General features: G+C 41.7%; 1 pseudogene; it reads right to left on the bottom strand.

Annotated features, from left to right (window-relative positions):
* LOC122644768 lies at nucleotides 1–6,681 on the bottom strand (annotated as a pseudogene).
* Nucleotides 6,682–24,258: the final 17,577 nt, after the last annotated feature.

Consider the following 24,258-nt stretch of genomic DNA (forward strand, 5'->3'; position numbering starts at 1 on the left):
CTATCTATAGGGCACTTGAGAGTAATCCAAAATGCTGAGATTAGTTGAAGTGTTTGAGTCAGATTCAACTTCTTTGAGACTTGGAGAGATAACCATCGTGTGAGCTGGCACCATGTGAGATGAAGTGATAGAGTCCAATTCAGTTGGCTTGATACGCCCCCGCAAGCGAAGCGGCCGGTCACGGACGGTGAGTTTGTCTCGAAGTACAGTGAAGCGCGGAGCAGGGAGACCTTTGGTCATGATATCGGCAAGCTGATCACGACTGGGAACAAAGCGAATGTGCAATCGACCAGAGGCAACAAGTTCACGCACAAAGTGAAAATCGATCTCTATGTGCTTGGTCCTGGCATGGAATAGTGGATTGGTAGCAAGGTAAGTGGCTCCAATGTTGTCGCAGAAAAGTAGTGGCAGGGAAGATAAAATACCAAGGTCCGTCAAAAGCTGGCGAAGCCAAATAAGTTCGGCAGCAGTGTTAGGTAGGCCCTTGTATTCAGACTCAGTGGAGGATCGAGCGATCGTGTGTTGCTTTTTGGAGCTCCAAGAGATGAGGTTAGGACCAAGATAGATGCAGTAGCCACTGGTAGAGCGACGATCATCTGGGCAGCCAGCCCAGTCGTTATCAATGTATGCCGTAAGCTGGAGAGATTTAGAGGGCCGTAGGAGGATGCCAAGGTAGAGGGTGGCCTTGAGATACCCAAGAATTCTTTTGACAGCGGTCTAGTGATCGGTGGTGGGAGAGTGCATGAAGTGACACACTTTGTTGACTGAAAAGGCAATGTCGGGTCGGGTTAAGGTGAGATATTGAAGGGCACCTACAATGCTGCGGTATAGGGTAGGGTCATGAAAAGTGGAACCTTGGGATCGAGAGAGGGAGGTGGTGGAGCATGGGGTTGGCAGCCTCCATATTGGCTTTGCGAAGGAGATCAAGGGTGTATTTCGTCTGAGAGAGTGATAACCCATCAGTCATTCGTATTGCCTCAATGCCAAGGAAAAAAATGAAGATTACCCAGTTCTTTAACCACAAATTCCTTTCCAAGGGCGGTAATGAGTTGGTGGACGGTAGTAGGGCATGAACCGGTGACGATGATATCATCAACATAGACAAGGATGTAAAGAGCCCTGGGTGTAGTACGGACAAAGAGAGCTGTGTTAGAGGGGGACAATGTAAAGCCCAAGGAATGTAAGAAATGGCCAAGTCGGTGAGCCCATGCGCGGGGAGCCTGTTTGAGGCCATACAGAGCACGTTGAAGGTGACAAATGTGATGAGGGAATGCGGGATCAACAAAGCCTTGAGGTTGGGTCATATAGACATTTTCCTGGAGGGTGCCATGGAGAAAGGCATTTTGGACGTTGAGTTGACGAAGGACCCACCCACGGCTGACAGCAATGGAAAGCACTGTGCGGATAGTGGTAGGTTTAACAACCGGGCTGAAGGTGTCAAAATAATCTACCCCTTCCCGTTGATAGAGTCCAATTCAGTTGGCATGATAACGAAGCCAAACACCCTATACCGATATCGTACCGTATCAAGTATGGTATCATTTTTCCATACCGATACTGAACCCAACGGTTCCGATTCGATATATGGTATGTATTCAATATAGTATACGGTATTTCTTATATATTTCTTTTTTTGGTAGAAATTTGTTATATGTTTCTTATATTATACAAATAAATTAGTATATATAATATGAAAAATATTATATTTAGTATGCTATATTCTTCTAATATATATAGTTAATACATATATAGTTATATATTGTTTATTATATATAACTTAGTATATAAATAAGTATATATGTCGGTAATACAGTATGGTATCAGTATTCAATAATTTGTTACGATATTGGTATGTACTGTTGGTATCAACCTCCATATCGATGCCATACCGTACCAAGTACAATACTATTTTCTCATACCAGAATCATACCAAATTGTATTTGGTATGGTACAGTACAGTACCAATTCGGTAAACGGTTTCGGTACCAAATTGACACTCTTACCACGTATGGTGGTATATATGCTGACCCATGGCCAAGTCAAAACCAACAACTTTCTTAAAGTTCATTTTTTATAGGGAAAATAACACTACCTAGTCGTGTGCCTTGCATGGTTCCTGCATCACACACTAAGCGCTTGGAAATTACCCCCAAGCCCCCATGTTAAGGGGAAATCCCAGTCGCCCAAGGCGCTTTGTGTGTCTAGGCATGGGAACCACGCAAGGCGAATGACTAAGGGTATCAATGGAACCAGAACCGAAAACCGAATCTGGATCCGGACTAAATAACCTAAACTGTTCTATACCAAATATAATCTGTCTAAGTCTTGGATCTAGAATATGTGTTTATAATACGGTTAGGTCCGGATCCGGATCTATCCACCAAATTGACGAATCTAACCGTATCCGAACCAAATTACCCACCTCGTTAAAACCCTACGAATAGCTTTTACCTTTTAGTTTTCTGTTACCTCAAGGCTTAAGCCTTAAGCCTTAAGTTAACCCTACGAATATGATTCTTTGAACTTCTTATCTGCCACTCTGAAACTACAGTTTAAATTTCAATGGAAACCTAGAGCTACATACAATGTGGCTGATGGTTTGGCAAAACCAGGGTTGTTCGACCAAGGCTGTAGTTTCGAGATGATATTCCATCATGAATATTCATTTCTTCACTTAAGTGTAGGGTGGTCTCTAGTCTACATGAGCTATAGTAGTCATCATGCATTTGTGCTTAGTCCTTGTACGATGTACTGTTGCTGTTGTTGTTGTAGTATCACTACTTGTAGAAAATAATGATTCATTAGACTTGAATGTATCCATAAAGGAACCGAATACAGAAACCAAATTGTAACCCGATCCGAACCGACCAATTTTAGTTAGAGTATCCAATTCTAGAACAGATCTAGGACTTGGTCCAGATCTGGATCCCGATGCCACTACTTGGAACCGAAACAGAAACCGAATCGAATACCCGGTTTCGGACCGATTTAGACCCTTACACATGATCGAGTAGTGCTCTATTAGCCTTTTTTAATTTTTTTAAAAATCAGCAACAGTGGAATCCACATCTCCTTCCCTGCTCATTATCTCTCCCCACCCCCTTTCGCCTGCAAAACTGTTTCCAATATTAAAAAAAACCAGAGAGAAATTATATGCAGCTTTGATTGCAGTTTTTCTACTGAGAAGAGAAAAAAGGAAACATCGGCCTTGTAAGTATGAAACTGTTGTCCATCTACGAGGTGAGATGAAGAACAACAAGCTTCTCTTTTGGGCTAATTGCCTCTCGGATTTCCTCGCTAAGGTGCGAATCTTCTTCTTTGATCTTCAAAATTTGATTCCAATGTTCTTTGTCCATATCAATAGTGAAGCACCAATTTGCACTTTCCTTTCTTTTCATTTTACCTTTCCATACTTACGCGTATAATCTTTCCTTGTATATTTCCAATCACATATTGTCTGTTTGTTGTACTTGTTTAGGATTTCATTCCTAGAAGATACAATGTAATTGATGTTCTCAACTATAAATAAAGATTCTCTTGTTGGATATATGTGTCCATCAAACCCGGCTTAATCTGGTTCAACCCGGTTTATTATGTATTAAGCATTTCATACACTTTTGTTCAATATGATCACATTGAGATATAATCCTTTTGAGCATTGTGTGTCCATAAGTTTTACTTTAAATGGGTAGTCACGACTCGGGTTTGGGTTGGGCAATCCTTATCATACGGTTGTCGCATTGGGTATGCCTAGACATGTTGATGTCAGGGTACGAATGCGAGTGCGTACATGGGTGTGTATTGGCGAAGAATCTTATTTTTTTGATTCCCTCATGTATTACTGCCAGATGTAGGTTTAGGATAGACATGTGTCAGTAAAACCCTGCACTTGAGAGGGTCTTGTCACTGCATGATGTGAGTGTATTCTTTGGTTCACCAGTGACTGCGGTCTCAGAGAACTAAAGTCGGTGCTCTGGGAATACGTAAATATTATGTGATTAAAAGAATCACTCAACATGGTCTATACTGCTCGATTGAGAAACATCAAGGGGAGTTAGTCTGTGGATGGTCATTTACGGGACGAGTGAAGATGTTTTTCGATACAGTGTCGGTTTTGGGGACATTGCTAGTCATCTGCATCCAATCATCGTCATCGCTGGGAGGGTGACAAAATTCAGCGTCTACAGCATCACAGTTGATTTTGATAAGGTCCTAAGGAGGAGGGTGCCAATCTGCGAATCTTGGGGGAAAGGAATGAGCCTGAGGCGCCCTTCCAACTTGAAGTTTAACCTCCACAAACTCCCGATAGGCATGCACTGCTGCTCCAATGACATCTGTTGGGGACCAAGTTCTTCTTTTAAAAATAAAGTCATTCCAAGCAATCCAAAGATGCTAGCTAGGCTATAAATGATGCCAAGCTTTTAATTTCAGTCAAGGATTTCTTTTCTCCAGGCTTATAGCTTCCCATGATTCAATCCACCTGTGAAGAGTAAGATCCGTGCCCCTTGGGATTGAAAAGGAAATCAGGGAACTGAACCACACTGCTATGGCGAACTCACACTCAAACAAGATGTGATCAGTAGACTCCAATCCTATCCTTATCTAAGCATACAAATAATCAATATCCATTCCTAAATATACAAATAACCGAAGAAAAAAACAAGGGGGGTCTTTATCACCTGTGGTTCCCTGTCTGGTATAGTTCTTGCGGTTCCCCAACAAGGGGGCGAAATAACCATTCCACCCCTGATCGAACACTCTGTCTGGTGGAGTCCACCCCCTCTTAATAGAGGCACTAGAAAACTGTACCGGTCAGAAAATCACAGGAGATATTTTTCCTCCGGGTGCTGGACAGCTGTGGAGAAAACATCACCTTAATTTCACATCTTTTCATTTCATTCCACGTATTACATTGGCTGAAATATTCACATTCATAAAAAAAAAAGAACTCAAATAGCCCATAAACCTGACCAAAGAAAGAAAAACAGCTAACAAACTAAGCGTTCCTCTCTCTCTCTCTCTCTCTCTCTCTCTCTTATAAGGCTAATATTGTCTAGAATTCCTATGTTGCCTTCTTTTGTCTTCCTTCACCTTCTTTGCCATCAACTCTTTCTTCATCATCATCGACTTTTCCATGTACTTTGGCTCCATCACGTTCCGTATTCTTCCTATTGATGAAATTGATCAGACGATTGAGGGTGACCTCTACTATCTCGTTCTGCATCAGCTCCTCTTCCACTTCTGCAGGGGTCACCTCTACTTTCTCGCTTTTCATCAGCTCCTCAGCCACTTCTGCAGGGGTCACCTGCACTTTCTCTATCAGCCGTTCGATCTCCTCAAAGAGAGGATGGTCAGAGATGCCAAGGTAATTGGAAGCGAGGAGCTTGAAACCCGATGGTGTACAATAGGACATGTGAATGTGCATATCCATACGGCCAGGTCGTAGCAGAGCAGGGTCAAGTCGGTCCTTGTAATTGGTTGTGAACACAATGATCCTCTCATCTCCACAACTCGACCACAGTCCATCGATGAAGTTGAGAAGTCCAGAGAGTGTCAACTATTTCAATTACAATGCAAACATTGAGAGATATGCTTTTTAGTCGACGCTCACAATCATTTCTAACTGGAAGGGCAAAAAACAAACAAAAACTACTAGTAAAGCAATACTATGAGATAAGGAAACTGACCTGGTTATCGGATGGATTACCGTTATCGAATGGATTACTTCTTCTTCTGTGTCCACGATTCTCCATCTCAATACTGCAATCAATATCCTCGATAACAAGTATCGAACGATTTGTGGTCGAAGACAGCAACTGCCTCAGCGCATAGTTACTATGAAGACCTGCGAGCTCTAATTCATAGATATCAAACTTGAGGTAATTGGCCATGGCAGCTATCAAGCTCGATTTCCCAGTACCTGGAGGACCATATAATAGATACCCTCTTTTCCAAGCCTTGCCAACACTTTTATAAAATTCCCTTCTCTTTACAAACCTATCCAAATCCTCAATCAAAGCCCTCTTTAGTTCTGGTTCCATTGCCAATTTATCGAACGTTGCGGGATGTTCAAGTTTGATGTATCCCCATGGACAACCACCACGGCAATGACTATAGAGTTGCAGAATCTTGAATCTTGTTCTTTTTGTTCAAGGACTTCGATTTCTCCAAAACGTGAGGCAAGTAAGAATCCAACACAATGCCTTTGTGTTTCTTATCAAAAATCAGCTCAAACGTTCGGCTGTTCTTCTCCGGAGACGAGTCCTTGTCTTGGTGATAAACGAGCCTCCATTTGAGTTGAATCCTACGGTAGAAATCGTTGATCTCTTGATCCTTTTCAAACCCTAAAAGGATTTTATTGTCTCTTGGAGTTTTGGCTACTTGGATTCTGTCCATGGAGGAAGAGTTGGGCAGGGTGAGCTTATAGCGTAGGTAGATCTCCGAGGCATCGAAGATTTGGTTGCGCTGGGGACCAGTGCATTCATCGACAACGATGGTGAGCAGCCGAGTGGAGGGGATCAGATGGGCAAAGATGTTTTGGAAGCGGGAGAATATGTAGTTCTGTAACTGGTGGGGTATGAATTGGTTTGCCATTGAGCGAATAAAGATTGTGAAGGTGATTGCAGAAGCATAGACAGATAGAACTTTGGATATTGAAGGGAAGTCGGTAAAGTCCGGCATGTTTAGCATGGCTGGTGTTTAGTGTTGTGAGTGAGAGAGGGGTTACTGGGGAAGTTTATAAAGAGTATAGAACAAAAGACCATAGAGAGGAGGGTGAGTGAGAGAGTAGTCCTCACAATGAGAAAGCAAACAAATCATATCATTCGTTACACGTTTCACTAGTCATTCATCATTCCTGGGTCAAAATGTAACAAATTGGAGGACTGAAGGAGTAGGGTTTTAAGAATGAGGAATCAGATCGGTGAATTGGTTGATTCGCATCGGAATCAGCCATGGCCGATCCCCATTTTTACTGATCCAACACGGTTGATTCACATCCAAAAACCCTGAAATTCCCTGTTTTTGGATTCAAGTACCGATTCTAGGGTTCTTGAACACTGTTCGGGCCAATTCCAACTCACCAATGACCAATGCCATGTGTTTTTTTTTTTGGTAAAGATGTCGTGTTTTAAAACCTTGAGGAGGAGGGAGGAGGGATAGGACGATACTTTTGACAAATAGGGAAGGGGGAGAGGACAGGATCCGAATCCTCTCTACCGTGCATCAACGCTCCCAACCGTCAGATGCGCACTACAGAGGATCTTTTATGGTGATGAGAACATGGGAAGCTATACGCGCGCGCTTCAATAAACAGTGCAATTCCGCTAACTTGCTAGCAATGGTCGACACTCTAATGTTCTTGTCATCTTTTTCCTACCAGCTCCTTTAACCGTTTTAAGTTCTATTTATTTTGCCCTTGGGGTTTAGCTGCACAGTTACTAATTATTGCTATTAGTATGCTTGTGGTTCTATTATCCCTTCTATTATCCCTTTTACTAATTAAGAATTGTTGTTGCTAGAATCTGATTACCATGTAAGTGGGGAGATCTGCACATCACAAGCTAAGAAATAAGAATAGAACAAAAGAGAGGGTTGGAGTTGGCTCCAAGGTTGACTCTCTAATATTAAAGTTAATAATCCAAGCAACAATAGTGAGAGCTGGGAACTGAGTAAGTAGTTAGGTGATAGTAATAAATTCGATTAAGCATCCCGTTAACTTGTACAGTACCCCTACAGTTATAGGATCTATGGCGGAAGAATTAGGTATCTTGTTGATTAAGTAAAGTAAGTTTTGTTCCGTGAAAGGTCTCTTGTCACAATGACGATTATATGACTCAAAGGCTTATGCTTAAATTGGATGACAATAATATCCACCTTAATCTTCCACTTTTAATGGACCTTACGCCACGCGTCAACCAATCATAGATGATTTGTTTTTATCCATATCAGATGCCGCCTACTCCTTCGTGCATGTATACTTTCGAGGGAGTACAAGACTTTTGTTCTTCTTGTTGACATAAATTGCTCACCAACAAGTCACTTTTGGCCCTAGCAAGGCCAAGAACATAAGGGTGAGAATCTAAGTCCTTCGATGCTACGCTACGACCTGCTCGGGATTCAATCAGCTGCAATTTAATGTCCGGCAGTCGCCTATAGTTGAATATGAACTAAACCGGGATGATTCAAATCAATCCATTCAAAACGCTTCATTCCCATCTCTATTGACAAGACAAGATGTCTCCTTGATTGCTGAAGATCTGAGCTCACACTGCCAAATGATATATCCTCGAGATAACATTTCTTCTTTTCAGGCAAGATTTCTATAGCTTCCTTTAATCTTCACTTAATGATATGGGAGAAAGAACACTATCTGGTTGTGTGCCCCTATGTCTAGTCGTGAGGGGTACGAAATGATCGTCCTACCCCATAGAAAGATGGAAATCCCAACCCCCTTATGTTTATGCACATGCTCCCATTGGTCCTCGTGTTGGTGCTTGGGCCATGCGACCAAGTAGTATTCTCTTGCCATATACACTAGCCAACACTAAAATATGAAATTTGGGTGCATTGATTGCATTTATGTTGACTTCAGACCCAACACTAGCCAGCTTGGCTGGAATCGTCTGTTACCAATCTAACAATAATATATTAATGGCTATTTGCTGTTGAGTAACTTGGGTATGTGTTTTCAAGATATCCGAGTGCTTGCACCATACTTTAAGTCCTGTGTGTTTCAGCATGTTTCAAGAGAGACTAACAGTGTGGCTGACTCTCTTGCTAGAAAGGCCTTGTTTCTACTATGTGAGACTGTGTGGCGACCTTCCATCCCTTGGATTTGGGATCTATGTAATTCAGATTTCACGTGCAGAACACGTTCTAATAAATAAGTTTATTTCCAACAAAAAAAAAAAAAAAACTTGGGTATTTGTTTGAGTTGTGAGTGAGTGGTTATTGTGGAGGTTGTTTATACAAGGAGGAGGGTGAGAGCACTAGGGCAGCTTCCTTCTGAAGTTATTTACTTAACGGGGTACCACTGATTAATGAACATGTCACAAGCTCTTATATCTTTGGCTATAGACCCTTTCAAGAGTCTAAAATTTCCAAAAAAAAAAAAAAAAAAAAGGGACGGCAATAGTATGGAATATAAAGAAAAATTAGGCGGTAGGGGAATCTAAATTATAGAAAAAGGTAAAATCTTCCCACATACGAGATTCTCTTCGAAGATTGTAAGGAAGATCGTTCGAGTTCGTAAAACTAGCAATCAAACTCGTACGAGATCCTCTTCTGTTGCGTTTCCATCTCTGTTTAGGTAACACCCTAACATGTGATGATTGTTTGTGATGATTGTTTGAACGAAATAGAATTCATTGCCCATGCTTTGTTCCTCTGCCCATTTGCATCTATAGTATGGCTGGTATCCCCTCTTTGCCTTAACACTTCTGAGTTTAATGGCAAGGATTTTAAAGATGCTTAATTTTCTCTTTTGTCAAATTTAAAGATGTTCCTGTTAAAGTGGATTTTGATATAATCTGGTACTCCCTTCTAGGGCAGATCTGGAAGACGCGTAATAGGTTCGTTTTTGACCATGTGGGCCCCAATGTCTAACACTTTGGCCGCTTTTGCTGCTATAGTCTCAGAAGGCCACCTTTGTTTTTCCAGTCCTTTAACTTCTGGTTCAGGTGTCTCTTCCTGCGCTCTGCCAAGTGCCAAGCCTGGGTTTGGACCATTGTACGATGTTCTCTAATGGTGCATGGCGTGCTGGCTCTCACCAAAGAAGTAGAGGGGCTGTTTTCCGCAAATGTGGTCCTTGCTTTTCGGCTGCTGCGGCTGAAGCTGAGGCAATTCGAGATGGGATCCTTCTTGCTGTTATTGAAGCCTTGAACAACTCTCCCTCATCTATTGACTGGTTTGCGAGATCCATTGTAGTAGACATTACTTTTATTTGAGCATCTCATCAGATTGTTTTCTTTCGCTCTGTTACTAGGTCCTCCAATGGAGAGGATCATTTGTTAGCCACAAGGACTCTTCGTTGGGGAATTTTCCAGTTTGGTGGCAAACTCCACCACCTATTCTTGTATCTCCTACTATAAATAACATTTTTCCCTTGATAAAAAACAAAAAAAAGCAAAAGTATCCTACACTCTCTCAAAATATTGTATTTTTATTATTTTCTCATTTCTATTCTGACCATGTGGGCCTTATGAAGATGATACCATTCCTGCACTACCATTGGTATGGCGTGAGAGTGTCCCTCCATGCATACTACCAATGTGGGGAACCCTCTCCCACACCTAGACACAGAGACAGCCCTACCATCGGGAAATGACCGCCTTGCCCCGATGGGATTTTCACCTTTTCATGGGGGCAAGGCAGTCAATTCCAAACGGCAAGGCGGTTGCTATGTCTAAGTGTGGGAGCCACGCTAAGCGCACTATCAGTTATTGTTCTCTCACCCTATATATATATATATATATACACCTAATGACTTAAGCTTTTGGTTTGGATAATTATATGATATCAAAGTCACCAGGTCTATTAGCACCCAGAAGACAAGACCACATATGCCATATGTGATGCTACTTAAAAGAGGGGCAACACATGCTAGTTGTGTTTTTTGGATGGATAGTTTAAGAGTGGCAAGAGGGGTCCAAAATTCATTGATAGATACAACATAACATTCCTCTCATAGGGTTATTGTAGATACCTCATGAGAAAAGATTCTTTAAGCTGCTAGGACTAGAGCTGAAGCAAGGTCGGATTTTTTAAAACCTTAGTCTAACCATGAGTCACCTTAGTTGGACCCAAGCCCAACCCGACCCTGGCTCAGGGCCTGCAAAATTCAACCCTGGCCTCGAGGTTGGGCCAGGCTGACCCTAATTAGCTCTGATCATGGGGAGGGGCAAGGGAGATGCATGGACTCGGTTGAGCTAGGGAGAAAATGATCAATTTTACATATTATAACAGTATAATTAAATATATTATATCACTTATAATCTTCATATATAATATACTATATAACAAAATGTGTGTGACATTTAAAGTTTATAGTATATATGTATTATATCAATATATAGTTTATAGTATTACTTAAAATAGGGTTGGGTTCAACCCGAGGCCTCAACCCTGGCCCAATCCAACACTAACTCAGGATCAAAAACTTTCAGCCCTGACCCACCCTTAGGGTAAGAATATCTCAGCCTAGGCCCTGTTCAAGCTCAGGGCAGGCCAGGATGGGTTCCGGCTGACAAGGCCAAACTTGCACCCCTAGCTAGGACAGTACCCTCTTTGAAAAGATTCTTTAAGCCGCTAGGATGGTACCCTGTCTCGGATTGAGCTCCTCTCCAAGGAGCCCAGTGCCTAGGGAGTGCCCAAGGGGCATCCAGCCATTGGTTTGTGTCGCACACATCCCGATGGTCGATTGGGCATACATCGGGATGTGTGCGACACAGTCCAGCCCTTGCATGTCCTCCTGGGCACTTCCTGGGCACTGGGCTCCCAGGAGAGGAGCTGTCTCTCTCTTTCTCTCTCTCTCTCTCTCTCTCTCTCTCTCTCTCTCTCTCTCTCTCTCTCTCTCTCTCTCTCTCTCTTCTCTTCCATTCCATATGTTGTTTGCTCAAATAGCCCTCTCCGTTTCATTATTTAACTAAGTTTATACTTTGATTCCGAGTTGAGAAGTTCCCACACACTTTCACGGTTTCACCGTAAAAACCCGTTTCTGTCTCCGCTTTGCTTGTGTTAGTTCGTATCGAAGTTCCGTGTTAATTTATTTATGTCTCTGATTGTACAAAAAGATACTCTCTGTTCGTTTTTTATGATTTCTTGTCTTTATATTCTTTAGCATCTTTATTCTCACAGCAGGTTTGACCGTTTAGTTCTATTTATGTTGCCCGTGTGGTTTGCATGATCAGTATCTCTATTTATTGCTGTCAAATATACTTGGTGGTCCTACTTTTCTCTTTTTTTCTACTCGGATTTCCTTCCCACCTTTCTCTTTCTTTATCCTTGGGCGAATCTTCTCTGCACTCCCCCTTGTACTATAACACAGTACAACACAAGACCTGAACTCTCCAATTTTTTCGCTCTTTTAGTTTTTGTTCACCATCAAATCAAATCAAATCTTTTGCTTCTCTTGTTTTCTGGTAGAATGTAGAAAGTCTTCTGTGTGTGTGTGTGTGGACGTTCTCTCTTTTATTCCGTATCGGCTCGCCCTGAAGGCGAAGATATGTCAATACTTGTAGGCAGCAAGCAAAGGCTTTAGTGTCTGTGTTCAGACTTAAGCAAAAAACGAAAAACACAAAAGCATTTAATGTGGTTCAGCCATGGTGGCCTACGTCCACAGTCTCAAACCCCTGTTTTCTTATCTTTTTGGGGTGATGATATTATTCTTAAATAGAGGAGAATTACAACGGTGAGTGTGGTTACCAGATTTACATTGGTTCCCAGTTTTACAGTCATTCAATAACTATAATTGATCCCCTTCCATATAGGTTAGATCTCCTTGAGTCACATGAGTCCTTGTTATAGAAGGAAAGGCAAAGCTTGCCGATCTTATCTTCATCTCATAGCCATGCATCCTTATCTGAGTCGTTCTTTCTGGAAATTTAATCGGTTCAACACTCCCCCTCCAAGTTGGAGCAAAAATGTCCTCAGAGGTCAACTCGGATAAAATATTTCTGAACACTCCCTCGGGCAGTGCCTTGGTAAAAAATATCGGCTAGTTGATCAGTACTCCGGATGTATGGAGTTTCAATAGACTTGTCTTGGACCTTTTCACGCACATAGTGACAGTCCACCTCTATATGCTTTGTCCTCTCATGGAAGCCAGGGTTGGAAGCAATATGGGTGGTAGCTTGATTATCACAAAACAGTTTCATAGGACTTTTGAAAGAATTAACCCCCAATTCTCTTAACAGCAGTCAAAGCCAAACAAGTTCACTGGTGGAAGCAGCCATTGCTCTGTATTTGGCCTCAGCACTTGATCGAGCAACAACACTTTGTTTCTTGCTCTTCCAAGTGACAATGTTTCCTCCCACAAACGTACAGAAGCCAGTAGTCGATCTTCTGTCAATAGGATTCCCTGCCCAGTTTGCATCGGCATACCCAACAATCTCCGTATTTCCATTCTTTTTCATCCATATACCTCTTCCAGGACAGGATTTCAGATAGCACAATATGCGATTAACCAGATTCATGTTTCCTTTCGTAGGGGCATGCATAAATTGACTGACATAACTGACAGCATATGTGATGTCAGGCCTGGTGATGGTTAAGTATATCAAACACCCCACAAGTCTCTGAAATCGACCAGCATCAGGTAAAGGTGATGAGTCATCTTGAAACTTACTATTGTAGTCCATGGGAGAATCAACTGGTTTTGCACCTAATTTCCCGGTTTCTTTTAGCAAGTCCAAAGTATATTTCCTTTGTGAGATGAACAGCCCCTTCTGCGAACTTGCAACTTCAATTCCAAGAAAATAGCGTAATTTTCCTAGGTCCTTGATGTCAAACTGTTCCTTCAAGTGTTGTTTGAGAATGGTGATTTCATGATGACTATCACCTGTAATAACAATATCATCTACATAGACAAGGACAACCACAGTCCCTTCAGGCCTTCTTTTAACAAATACAGAAGAATCAGATTCACATTTTATAAAACCAAAGTTTAGCAGGGTTGTACTCAATTTACCATAGCATGCTCTTGGTGATTGTTTCAAGCCATATATGGCTTTGTTGAGCTTACAAGCAACACCTTCCGTGTTTTCAAATGGATGACCCGATGGAATAGTCATGTAGAGTTCTTCTTCTAAGTCTCCTTGCAAAAAAGCATTCTTCACATCCATTTGGTATAGTGGCCAACCAAGGTTAACTGACACAGACATGAGTACTCTGACTGTACTCATTTTAGCCACAGGGGCAAATGTCTCTTTGTAATCGATGCTGTAAGTTTGGGTGTAACCCTTCGCGACTAGCCTTACCTTGTATCTTTCAATGGAGCCATCGCTATTGAATTTGATTTTATATATCCAACGGCACCCTACTGGACGAACCCCCTTGGGTAGATTAACAACATCCCAAGTGTGGTTCTTATCAAGAGCTTTCAACTCTTCATACATAGCTTTAACCCAGTTTGAGAATTTCTTTGCTTCCATAAAGGTTACCAGTTCCCTGTGGGTATCAACAGCTGTGATAAAAGCACGAAAATTGGGAGATATATTCTCATTACTTACATGAGCTTGAATGGGAAACGCAACCGTATGATAAGTTTCGTAATCCCTCAGTCTGGTAGAAGGTTGAATAGCATGAGTAGACCTTCGAACCGGTATAGGAGCTGTAGTACCATCAATGTCACCATTTTCACCATTAATGGTACCATCATCACCATTTTCAACATTTTCCACGGTTTCCACTGTTGGATTTGGGTTATCAATAGTTACTTCAACCGAAGTGTTTGGTGTCGCATTTGTCGCATTATCAACAATTGGTAAAGGAATGGTACCAATATTAAAATCAAGATAATCAATAGGCACATTCTCCCCCTGAATCTGATTCCTGCCAGGAAAATACATGTGAGCTTCATCAAATTTAACGTCACGAGAAATGAATAGTTTCCTGGTTGCAGGGTCATAACATTTATAACCCTTCTTGATAGAAGAGTAAGCCACAAAAACACACTTACAAGCTCTAGGGTCAAGTTTCCCCCCTGATTGAGAATGCACAAAACATATACACCCAAACACACGTAGGTGTGAAACATTAAAGGGACGACCACAGAGTACTTCCATTGAAGACTTGGAATGCATCACCTTACTAGGAAGGCGATTTATCAGGTAACAACTGGTAAGGATGGCATCGGACCAATAATGTTTGGGAAAATTCCCATGAAACAGTAAGGAGCGTGTTACCTCCAAGAGATGCCTATTTTTAGGTTCAGCTACTCCATTTTGTTGGGGAGTGCCAACGCACGAAGTCTGGTGAACAATGCCAAGATTCTTGAGGTAGGTTTCAAAGGGTGTATTGGTATATTCAGTGCCATTGTCGGTAAGCAAAACCTTTATTTTTGTAGCAAATTGATTCTCAACCAAGTGACAAATTCTTGAAAAACTTGCAAAACCTCATTCTTAGAGTGTAGCAAATAGAGCCATGTGGCCCGAGACTTGTCATCAATGAATGTAACAAAATACTTATACCCTTCTCTAGAATCAACAGGGGCATGGCCCCACACATCCGAGTGCAGCAAATAAAAAATGTCAGTAGAAAGATGTGTACTACTAGAAAAAGGTTATCTATGCAACTTTGAAAATTGAGAAGTTTCACATGAACTAGAATCCAAATATAAAGAAGAATAAAAAAATGAAGCACTTTATCAGACGGGTGCCCCATACGCCAGTGCCATAAATAAGACTTCTCAGTATTATTCCGGTGAGCAACGAACACTTCATGTGACACATCCAACAGATACTACCCTTGATGCAACCGCCCTTCACCAATCGTCCTCCCTAAAGTTCTGTCCTGAAATATGACCTTGTTGGGCAGAAACATAACATTACACTTTAATTCTTTAGTGAGCTTATTGATAGATAATAAATTTGATGTAAGAGTAGGCACAAATAGAACATCAGTGGTAGTAGAAAATAAGGTGAGTTTCCCAACTCCCTCAACCGAAACCTGAGCACCATTAGCAACTATAATAGGAGGGTGACTCTTATCAACCTTAATATCAAACAGGTGATCCTTAGAACAGCACATGTGATCGGTGGCCCCTAAATCAATAATAAAATAATTTTGAGCTAATGAAGTAAAAGCAAGAGTATTACCAGTGTTCTGAGAAACATTGCTGGATTCTGGTGTGGCCTGAGCAGCACTGTTATGTTGAATGAGCTGTTGGAGTTGCTTAGCAATCTTTCCTAAAGAGTCCTGAAAATCAATTCCACTTACTTGAGCAGCCACCTTGGTTGCCTTTGTTCCCTTTTCTTTATTAAGGCGAAGATGAGGAAACAAAACCCAGCACCTGTCTTTGGTGTGACCATCTTTGTTACAATGGTCACAATGGTAAAGGGCACGAGATCCAGGTCCACGACCTCTCCCTCTACCTCTAATAGATTGAGATCTTACACCACTGTCAATTTTATTAGTGGTCACAGTGTGGGCAGAATTTTCAGTATTTACTCCCCCTGTTTTGGATTCAGAATGCATAGCTCTACGCCTAGTTTCTTCTCTCTGTATAGTGGCACAAACAGTAGAGAAGTTTGGGAGGGGTGCGCTCATCAACAGTTGCCTCTTTAGGTCTTCATAATCAGGTCCAATACTAGCCAGTAATTGAAAAACTTTATCTTGCTCTTCCCGTTGAGCATAGATATCAACAAATTGTGCAGGAGGTCTATAGTGACGAACCTCATCCCACTTCTTTTTTAGGCTGCCAAGATGGGCAGTGAAGGTCTGATCTGGGGCTTGCTTTATATGAGCAAGCTCCTGTTGTAATTCAAAAACACGGGCAGCATTGTCAACATTACCATACAACTCTTTTATAGAATCCCAAAGGGATTTAGAGGTCTCAGAATAGGCAAATATCTCATATATATGAGGTTCCATTGAGTTGAACAACCAAGACATAACCATATTATCAGTTGCAATCCAATCGGCATATTTAGCATCAGCCACATCAGGGGCCTCACTCTACCCAGTAATATGTCCAAGTTTCGATCTTCCCCCCAAAGCAACAGACACGGCACGAGACCATGGGAGGTAGTTCAATCCATTAAGCATAATGGAGGTGAGACAATTATTCATCTCAGCCCCACTAATTTTATTAGAAACATCTGATGTGGTGTTAGAATCTCCCATGATGTAATAGAGAAGAGAACACTTATCTGTGAAACACAAATTTCAGAGACACCGTGAGTGATGACGATCACGGCAAAGTAGCAGGAAATTCTGCAGTCCACTGGATCTATCAAACTGTTGAAGACGACGTCGCAGTTGGGAGGTGACGCCGGCAGAACAGCGACAAGCTTGGCACGGTTTGGATGCACAAGCAGAGAGGAGGGTGGAACGATTGATCAGCAGCTTCCCAGAATAGGTCGCTCTGATACCATGTTCAGACTAAAGCAAAAAACGAAAAACACAAAAGCATTTAATGTGGTTCAGCCATGGTGGCCTACATCCACAGTCTCAAACCCCAGTTTTCTTATCTTCTTGGGGTGATGATATTATTCTTAAATAGAGGAGAATTACAACAGTGAGTGTGGTTACCAGATTTACATTGGTTCCTAGTTTTACAGTCCTTCAATAACTCTAATTGATCCCCTTCCATATAGGTTAGATCTCCTTGAGTCACATGAGTCCTTGTTATAGAAGGAAAGGCAAAGCTTGCCGATCTTATCTTCATCTCACAGCCAGGCATCCCAGGCCCAACCCGACCCTGACTCAGGGCCTTAATAATCCAACCCTGACCCGCTCACAGGGTCAAGCCGGGCTGACCTTGATTGGACACTGATCATGGGAAGGGGGAAGGAAATGCATGGGCTATAGAACAGGTCAGGGAGAAAATTATCAATTTAACATAAAATAAAATACTATAATAAAATGTATTATATCACTTATTATCTTCATATATAATATATTGTATACCAAAATGTTGGTGACGTTTAAAGTTTATAATATATATTTTATAGTAAAACTTAAAACAGGGTCGGGCAGGGCTGGGACACGCTTAGCCCAAGGCTGACCCAACCCGACCCTGACTCAGGGCCGGAAATTTTCAGCCCTGACCCACCCTCAGGGCCAAATATCTTAGCCCAAACTCTGTTTGGGCTCAGGGCGGGTTTGGGCCGACAAGGCTAAACTTGCACCCCAAATGGAAAGATTTATCATTCATGGTAAAGTAGTTTATTGAGATACCCTTAACACCCAAGGGTTTTTCTTGTCAAAAAAAAAAAAAAAAAAAACAAAGGCTTGAATTTTGAAGCTGATGAACCAAATTGTCTTTTACCAACAAAAAAAAAAAACCAAATTGTCACCCTTTGCTCAGGTGATGACACGTGGTAGCAAAAGAATTTTGCTACCAATCAGTATTCTATAACAGTAAGAAAACCTCAACTCCTCGTCTCCCTTGTCTTGTTCAATGATAAAAACTCAAAATGCATTGATATGTTATTCCTTTTTTTTTCCAGATTTTTTTCTATAATTTCTGAGTTTTTTTTACTAATTTATACATATTATTGCATTAAAAAATAAGAAAAAATGTGACTCATATTGTCCGGGTTTGATAAGCCGAGTCACCCGATTTTTCTAAAAGATGAGTATGCTTTGAAAACCTTCAACTCTTGAGTACTATCCATAAAAAATGGATCTAATAATAAAATATAGGGGACTAGGGAATCTTAAATGGCGAAAGATTGACTCGAGGAGGCACCAAATCATAGTATCTTGAGATTAGCATAAGATGAAGTTGAGAGGTCGAAGTTGAGAGGTCTACGTCCATGTATTCTTTTGCTTGTAACTCAAGAATAATTCATTTGCCAATGCCATCTTCAAATGCTTAGGCAGTTTATGATTGACCACAAATGCGTTGGATATGTATGTCCATCAAATTTACTTTAATGTTTATTGAATAGTTTATGTATTTTGGTTTAATATGATCACATGCGATATAAATTTTTTGTATAATGTATATCCATAAGTATATATACACTTAAAATGGTAGTCACGACTAGGGTTTGGGTTGGGCACCCTTATCATATGGTCATCGCATTGGGTATGCCAAGACATGTTGATGTCAGGGTACAAATGCAAGTACATATATTTATGTGTATTGGAGAAGAATCTACTTATGTCGATTCCCATATGTATTACTGTCGAATATAGGTTTGGGATAGACATGTGTCACCGACACCTAGTACCTGACACATGTAAACGCATATTTTGGTTCATCAACGACTAAGGCTCAAGAGAACCAAAGGTAATGTTCTGGGAATGCATGAACATTATGTGAGTGAAAGAGTCACTCAACATGGGCTCCACTGCCTGATTGGGAAATATCAAAGAGAGGTTGTCTGTGGATGGTCAGATGAGAATCAGGAACTTGTACCATTTTGGGAATAGTTTACAAAACTTAATTTTCACATAAAATGATAGAATATATATATATATATGTTTTTCGATGTTTGATTGCATTATGCAAATTCTGATCACGTACACAAACGCTCTGATATGGACATGTACTATGGAATGGGGTTTGGCAATATTAATATACATGCCTTAGATTCCATAACGATGATGTAGATTAGTAGGGTTGGTGCATAATAAGTTGTTATTATGCAAGTGTATTTTTGGGATTTGCTAATAAATAATTGATTTATTTAATTTTGATGAATGTGATGTAATTATTTAATTGTCCGTTAATAATTAAATTAAATAATTATTCACTTTCCCTTTTTGATTCTGCTTCTTCAACAATTAGAAGCACACTAGGAAAGCATGTTGTATTTTTACGTCAAACTTGAGGAGAGAGAGAGAGAGAGAGTCAGGCTCTCACAAGGTATACATGTATAAACTCTTGGAGGAACTCAGCTAACACACTTGGCCAAATTTTCCCCCTCCCCCTTGGACTGAATTCTCTCTCCTCTCTCTTCTCTTTGATTCTCTTGCTTACATATTGAGTTTTGAGGTTTTGGGTTTTTGTGAAACCCTAGTACTTGGAAAGATTGGATATTTTCTTGGAGAAGATTGTTGCTTTGACATGGGAAATCTTTGGTTGCATCAAGAAGATTCAAGAACAGCTTTCTTGAAGTGCTTGTTGAATGAAAAACCATTATCTGGAGGAGGAGCAACACTTGAGGCTCTCCGGGTTAGCGAATCTTGATGTTCTTTATTATCATTCATTAAAGTTTTAATTATTTGGTATTCATGGGATATGAAATAAACCCGAATCAATCTTTTTCCGCTATGCATTCGGGTATGAGATGTTTTTTTTTCTCATGGGATGGCTAAAGAGTTGTTCTTTCTCTATTTGTTTTTTCCCTAATTCTCGTGGGAAAAGAAAGAGATGGGTTTGATAAATTTTTATATCAAACCATAAATTCATGTATTGGTTTCCCATGGAAAAACCATGGAGATGATCTCATCACTACCTATGGTGTGGTATTAGAACCACCTTTCCCGCCCATGGATATCAAACAATAGATTATAAGAAATTATTGTTTATGTATGCGAATCTCTTGAGAAGAGATTTTTTTCTTTTTGGGTACTTGCTTTTCATGAAATTGAAAAAGGATTGATTTGGGATTATTAAAGAGAGGAGAAATTTGGTTTCACATGTGTTCTTGAGCAAAGAATCACAATCAATCGTGGCTGCCTACTTGAAATTAAGCAACCATGATTGGCTGTAGTTGAATCCCAAAGCAACAAGACTGGACCACCGATGCCCCCCAAACCCCGATGCCCATGCCCCTCTAACTGCTGCCACCTAGGCTAGGCGCGACTTGCACAACCCAGGCTGCAAAGCCGCGCACTGGGCAGATCCATGGGTTGCACAACCCGCTGCCTGCACCTAGGCTTGCCACCCCTCTGTAGGTACAACGACCTCCAAATGCGGGTTTCCTCTGCCTTACGAGCGGGATTTGTTGGTGCCTGTGGTTCCTTGGTGACAAGGGTTTGTGGATGGCAAAGCATTTCGATATATCAAAATAAGGGGTTGGGGTTATGCTTCATAAATTAAAATAAATGGAGTCACCACTTAGGATTCAGGCCTAGGACCTAATGGGTGTAGCCCCATCCGGGGTGAGCGGAAAGGGCTATGTGATTCGATATAGCCTGGTCATAGATTCTGGGTAGGTAGTCAGGTTACGAGCGTGGGAAGGTATTAGCATCCCATCTCGTCTGGTTAAAGCAGTCTTTCTACTAGATGCTAGATTTAGAAGATTCCCTTGTAATAACATGTCTTATACCAACATGCAAGGCTAGATTATGATGCATCAAACATAAGAAAGAAATAATAAAAATAATTTATTATATACACTAAAGTAAATTACTTTAATGGTCTACTTTGTATCAAAAGTAAAAGGAAAAGTGGAGATGTATACCTATGAACTGATTTAATAAAATTAAAGAAAATACAAAAGAAGGTTTTATCATTGGGCGTCGTCACCTTAGCGAAGTGACGATAGTAGTTGCTCCCGAACGGTTTACCGCGATAGGTTTTATTGTTGGGCGTCATCACCTTAGCAAAGTGACGATAGTATTAGCTTTACCGAATGGTTTACCAAAACGCGGTTTTATTGTTCAAAAATCCGTCACCCATGAGCAAAGTGACGACAATACTTGCTCACCGAATAATTTACCAAAACGTAGTTTAATTGTTCAACTCCACCACCTATAAGTAAAGTAGCAGTGATGCATGCTCCTGGCGATAAAAACAAGCGGTCTTTTGTCTTTGCCCTTCGCCCGTTGGCACAGGCCTCCGCCAGAAAGGGGCAAACTATAGACATTGAATTTTGTCACCACCCCCGACAATAACTGCAAACGAACACGAAAGACTGACAATATCCCCTGAAAGCCATCCTCTAACACTCCAGAAACACAGAAAAACCCAAAAACACCTCTGTTCACCCTGAAAGGCATACACCGTATGCATGACAGCATTGTGAGCCGGCGAGGTCCAGTTAGGCAGCCCCGTAATGCCACACGCGCCACGCAGCCCCGTCCTGTTGCACCATGCACTGTGCAGCCCCGCAAGGCAGCGCCATGCATGCCACGCACCCCCGCCAAGAAGCCCCACCAGGCAGCCCCACGTAGCCCCGCCAAGAAGCCCCACCACGCAGCCCCAAGCGGCCCTACCTTGCGGTGCCTCACAACCTGCACAGCCCTGCCTTGCGATGCTGTACAGCCTGCGCGGCTCCGCCATGCAGCCTTGTAAACGAAAGATTCCCTTTTTTCTTCTTTTTTCCACTTTTTGCGGCCCCGCCATGCAGCCCCGCGGAACCCCATTTTTGCCTATAAATAGCCCCCCACACCCCCTTATTTGCACATTCCAAGTTTCAAAGAGAGGGGGAGCTCCTAAGCTTCAAACCTCTGCCCATTTCCCTTCCCGAAACCCTGCTTCCCTTATCCCGGGGTTCGCCCCCAACCCCTAGCTTTCGAGCTAAGCCTTGTTTCCCTAGTCCCGGGGTCCTCCCCAACCTTAGTTCCTAGCTTTCGAGCCTAGTCCCTCTGTCAGAAGTCCAATAACCCAAGCCCGATTTTCTAGCCCACTTTGCATCCATTCCTTGAAAGGTCCTTATGGTGTAGTTACTCCGTCCAAGGATCGAACATGCAACTCCCAAAACCTCGTGACGCCGTTACGCTACCCGAGATTCCAAGATCCAATACTTGTAAGCCGTTACTTTGCTCAAGATTCCAAGATCCAATACTCGTAAGTCGTTACTCTGTCCGACAGAGGACAAAGTCAGTAGTTTGTCTCCACTTGAGCTGGGGGAAGTCTTTCGTATTGTATTTTTCATAATTGCATTGGTTTAAAGCATACAGATATACATTTTTATCGATAATATTTTATTTCAGCACAATGTAGTCCTTCAAGCATTTCTGTGTAGTGTACAGTAGTTAGTTTAAATTAGTTTAGTTTTATTTAAGCAATTTGTGCATCATTTTAGCTTTGCATGCTGGTATAGGACATTCATAAAGGAAGAATATTAAAAAACAAGCATCTAGTAGAAAGACCGGTTTATCCGCACGAGGTGGGTGCCTAACACCTTCCCACTCTCGTAACCTGATCACTTACCCTGAATCTCTGACCAGACCAAATGAAGTCATGTAGCCCTTCACAAGGCTATACCAACGGGTCTTAGGCCCTAATCCTAGGTGGCGACTCCATTTCATAATTATTATATGTCCCCCATCCCCTGATAATCATAACCTCGAGAAGACGCATTCCTTCTCTCTCCAATAGAGGAGCAAACAAACATTCCGCGCGCATCGCCCCAGAGCGCCACGGGAATGGATCCTCACACAAGGCACTATGCTACGCTGGCCATGATCCCCATCCCCTATCCCCCTCCTCTATTAAAGCTCTCCAATTCCAAAAAAGAGAAAAGAATATTCATTTTCTGTCCCTCTTCTCTCTTCCCTTCTTTTCCTTCTTCTCCTCTTTCTTTCTGCTACAGTGACTAGAACACTACACATTGATACCCTGTATCGAATCATAAAAATGGCTCAGGTTGAAAAGAGTGAACCACAACCATGGAACCCCTGAGATACTCTGTATCGGGAGTCATTGCGACGTGAACATGGCCTGGGTTGTGCGTCCCTTTCTTCTCCTCTTCTCTTATGAAAAATGTAGTTTGGGGTTTTCTGTCAAAGACTCTGAGAGAGAGAAGCATAGGGAGTCATGGCAACGCCTTTCCCAGTTCCAGCCAATTTCGGCAGTTTGTAGCCAGTAACAAGAGAAAACCTTTTGTAATAGAACCGGCCAGTCCCGACCATTTAATGGTAGGTTTCTCCGATTGCCGGACTATTCCGGCCATTTCTAGCATCTTCCTCCATTACAGACTTACAGTTACAGGCCACTCTCTATAGTCTACATCATATGGCAATAAAATTAGGCCAACATCCATGGAAAAAGATCCTGTCCTGTAGTGGCGGGACCTGGAGCGTCCAACCCAGCTAAAAGACAGTAAAAACAGGGGTGGGGTGGTCATTTCACAGGTGGGTCCTACCTGGGCTCCACATTTGAAATGACCACCCCACCCCCTGTTTTTAGGTGATTTCCATGGGCTGGATGCTCCAGCTCCCGCCACTGCAGGACAGGAGCCGAATCTCAACATCCATACGATTGGAATTTTAATTTTTTCTTCTACCCTACAGTACATGTGAAATGATAATTTAATCCCTAATGTAGTAAGAGTATTGATTTTTTATATTGAACATAAAAGTGAAGTTACAACTTATACTGTAAACACCTTGGTTACAAACAGCTTTAACCATAAATAATATCCATATAAGAAAGCATTGCCTACTCAAGTTCAGAAAACCCTTTTTCATATTTTTTTGCATCGTTTACCAAAAAAAAATATTTTTTTACACTTCACACCCAATCAAACACAATGAAAAAAGAAGGAGGTGTAGGAGGTGGGGTGCCCCAATTCACATCCAATCAAACACATCAGAGAGAGGAGGAGGAGGAGGAGGTGGGGTGGTCCCATGTTTCTAGAACAAGAGACCAATGCATGCACTTGGAAAAATAAAAGCTATCCGACTTGATCCTGA

Source organism: Telopea speciosissima, chromosome 11 (assembly GCF_018873765.1).
Source record: "Telopea speciosissima isolate NSW1024214 ecotype Mountain lineage chromosome 11, Tspe_v1, whole genome shotgun sequence".
NCBI classification, from domain to species: Eukaryota; Viridiplantae; Streptophyta; class Magnoliopsida; order Proteales; family Proteaceae; genus Telopea; species Telopea speciosissima.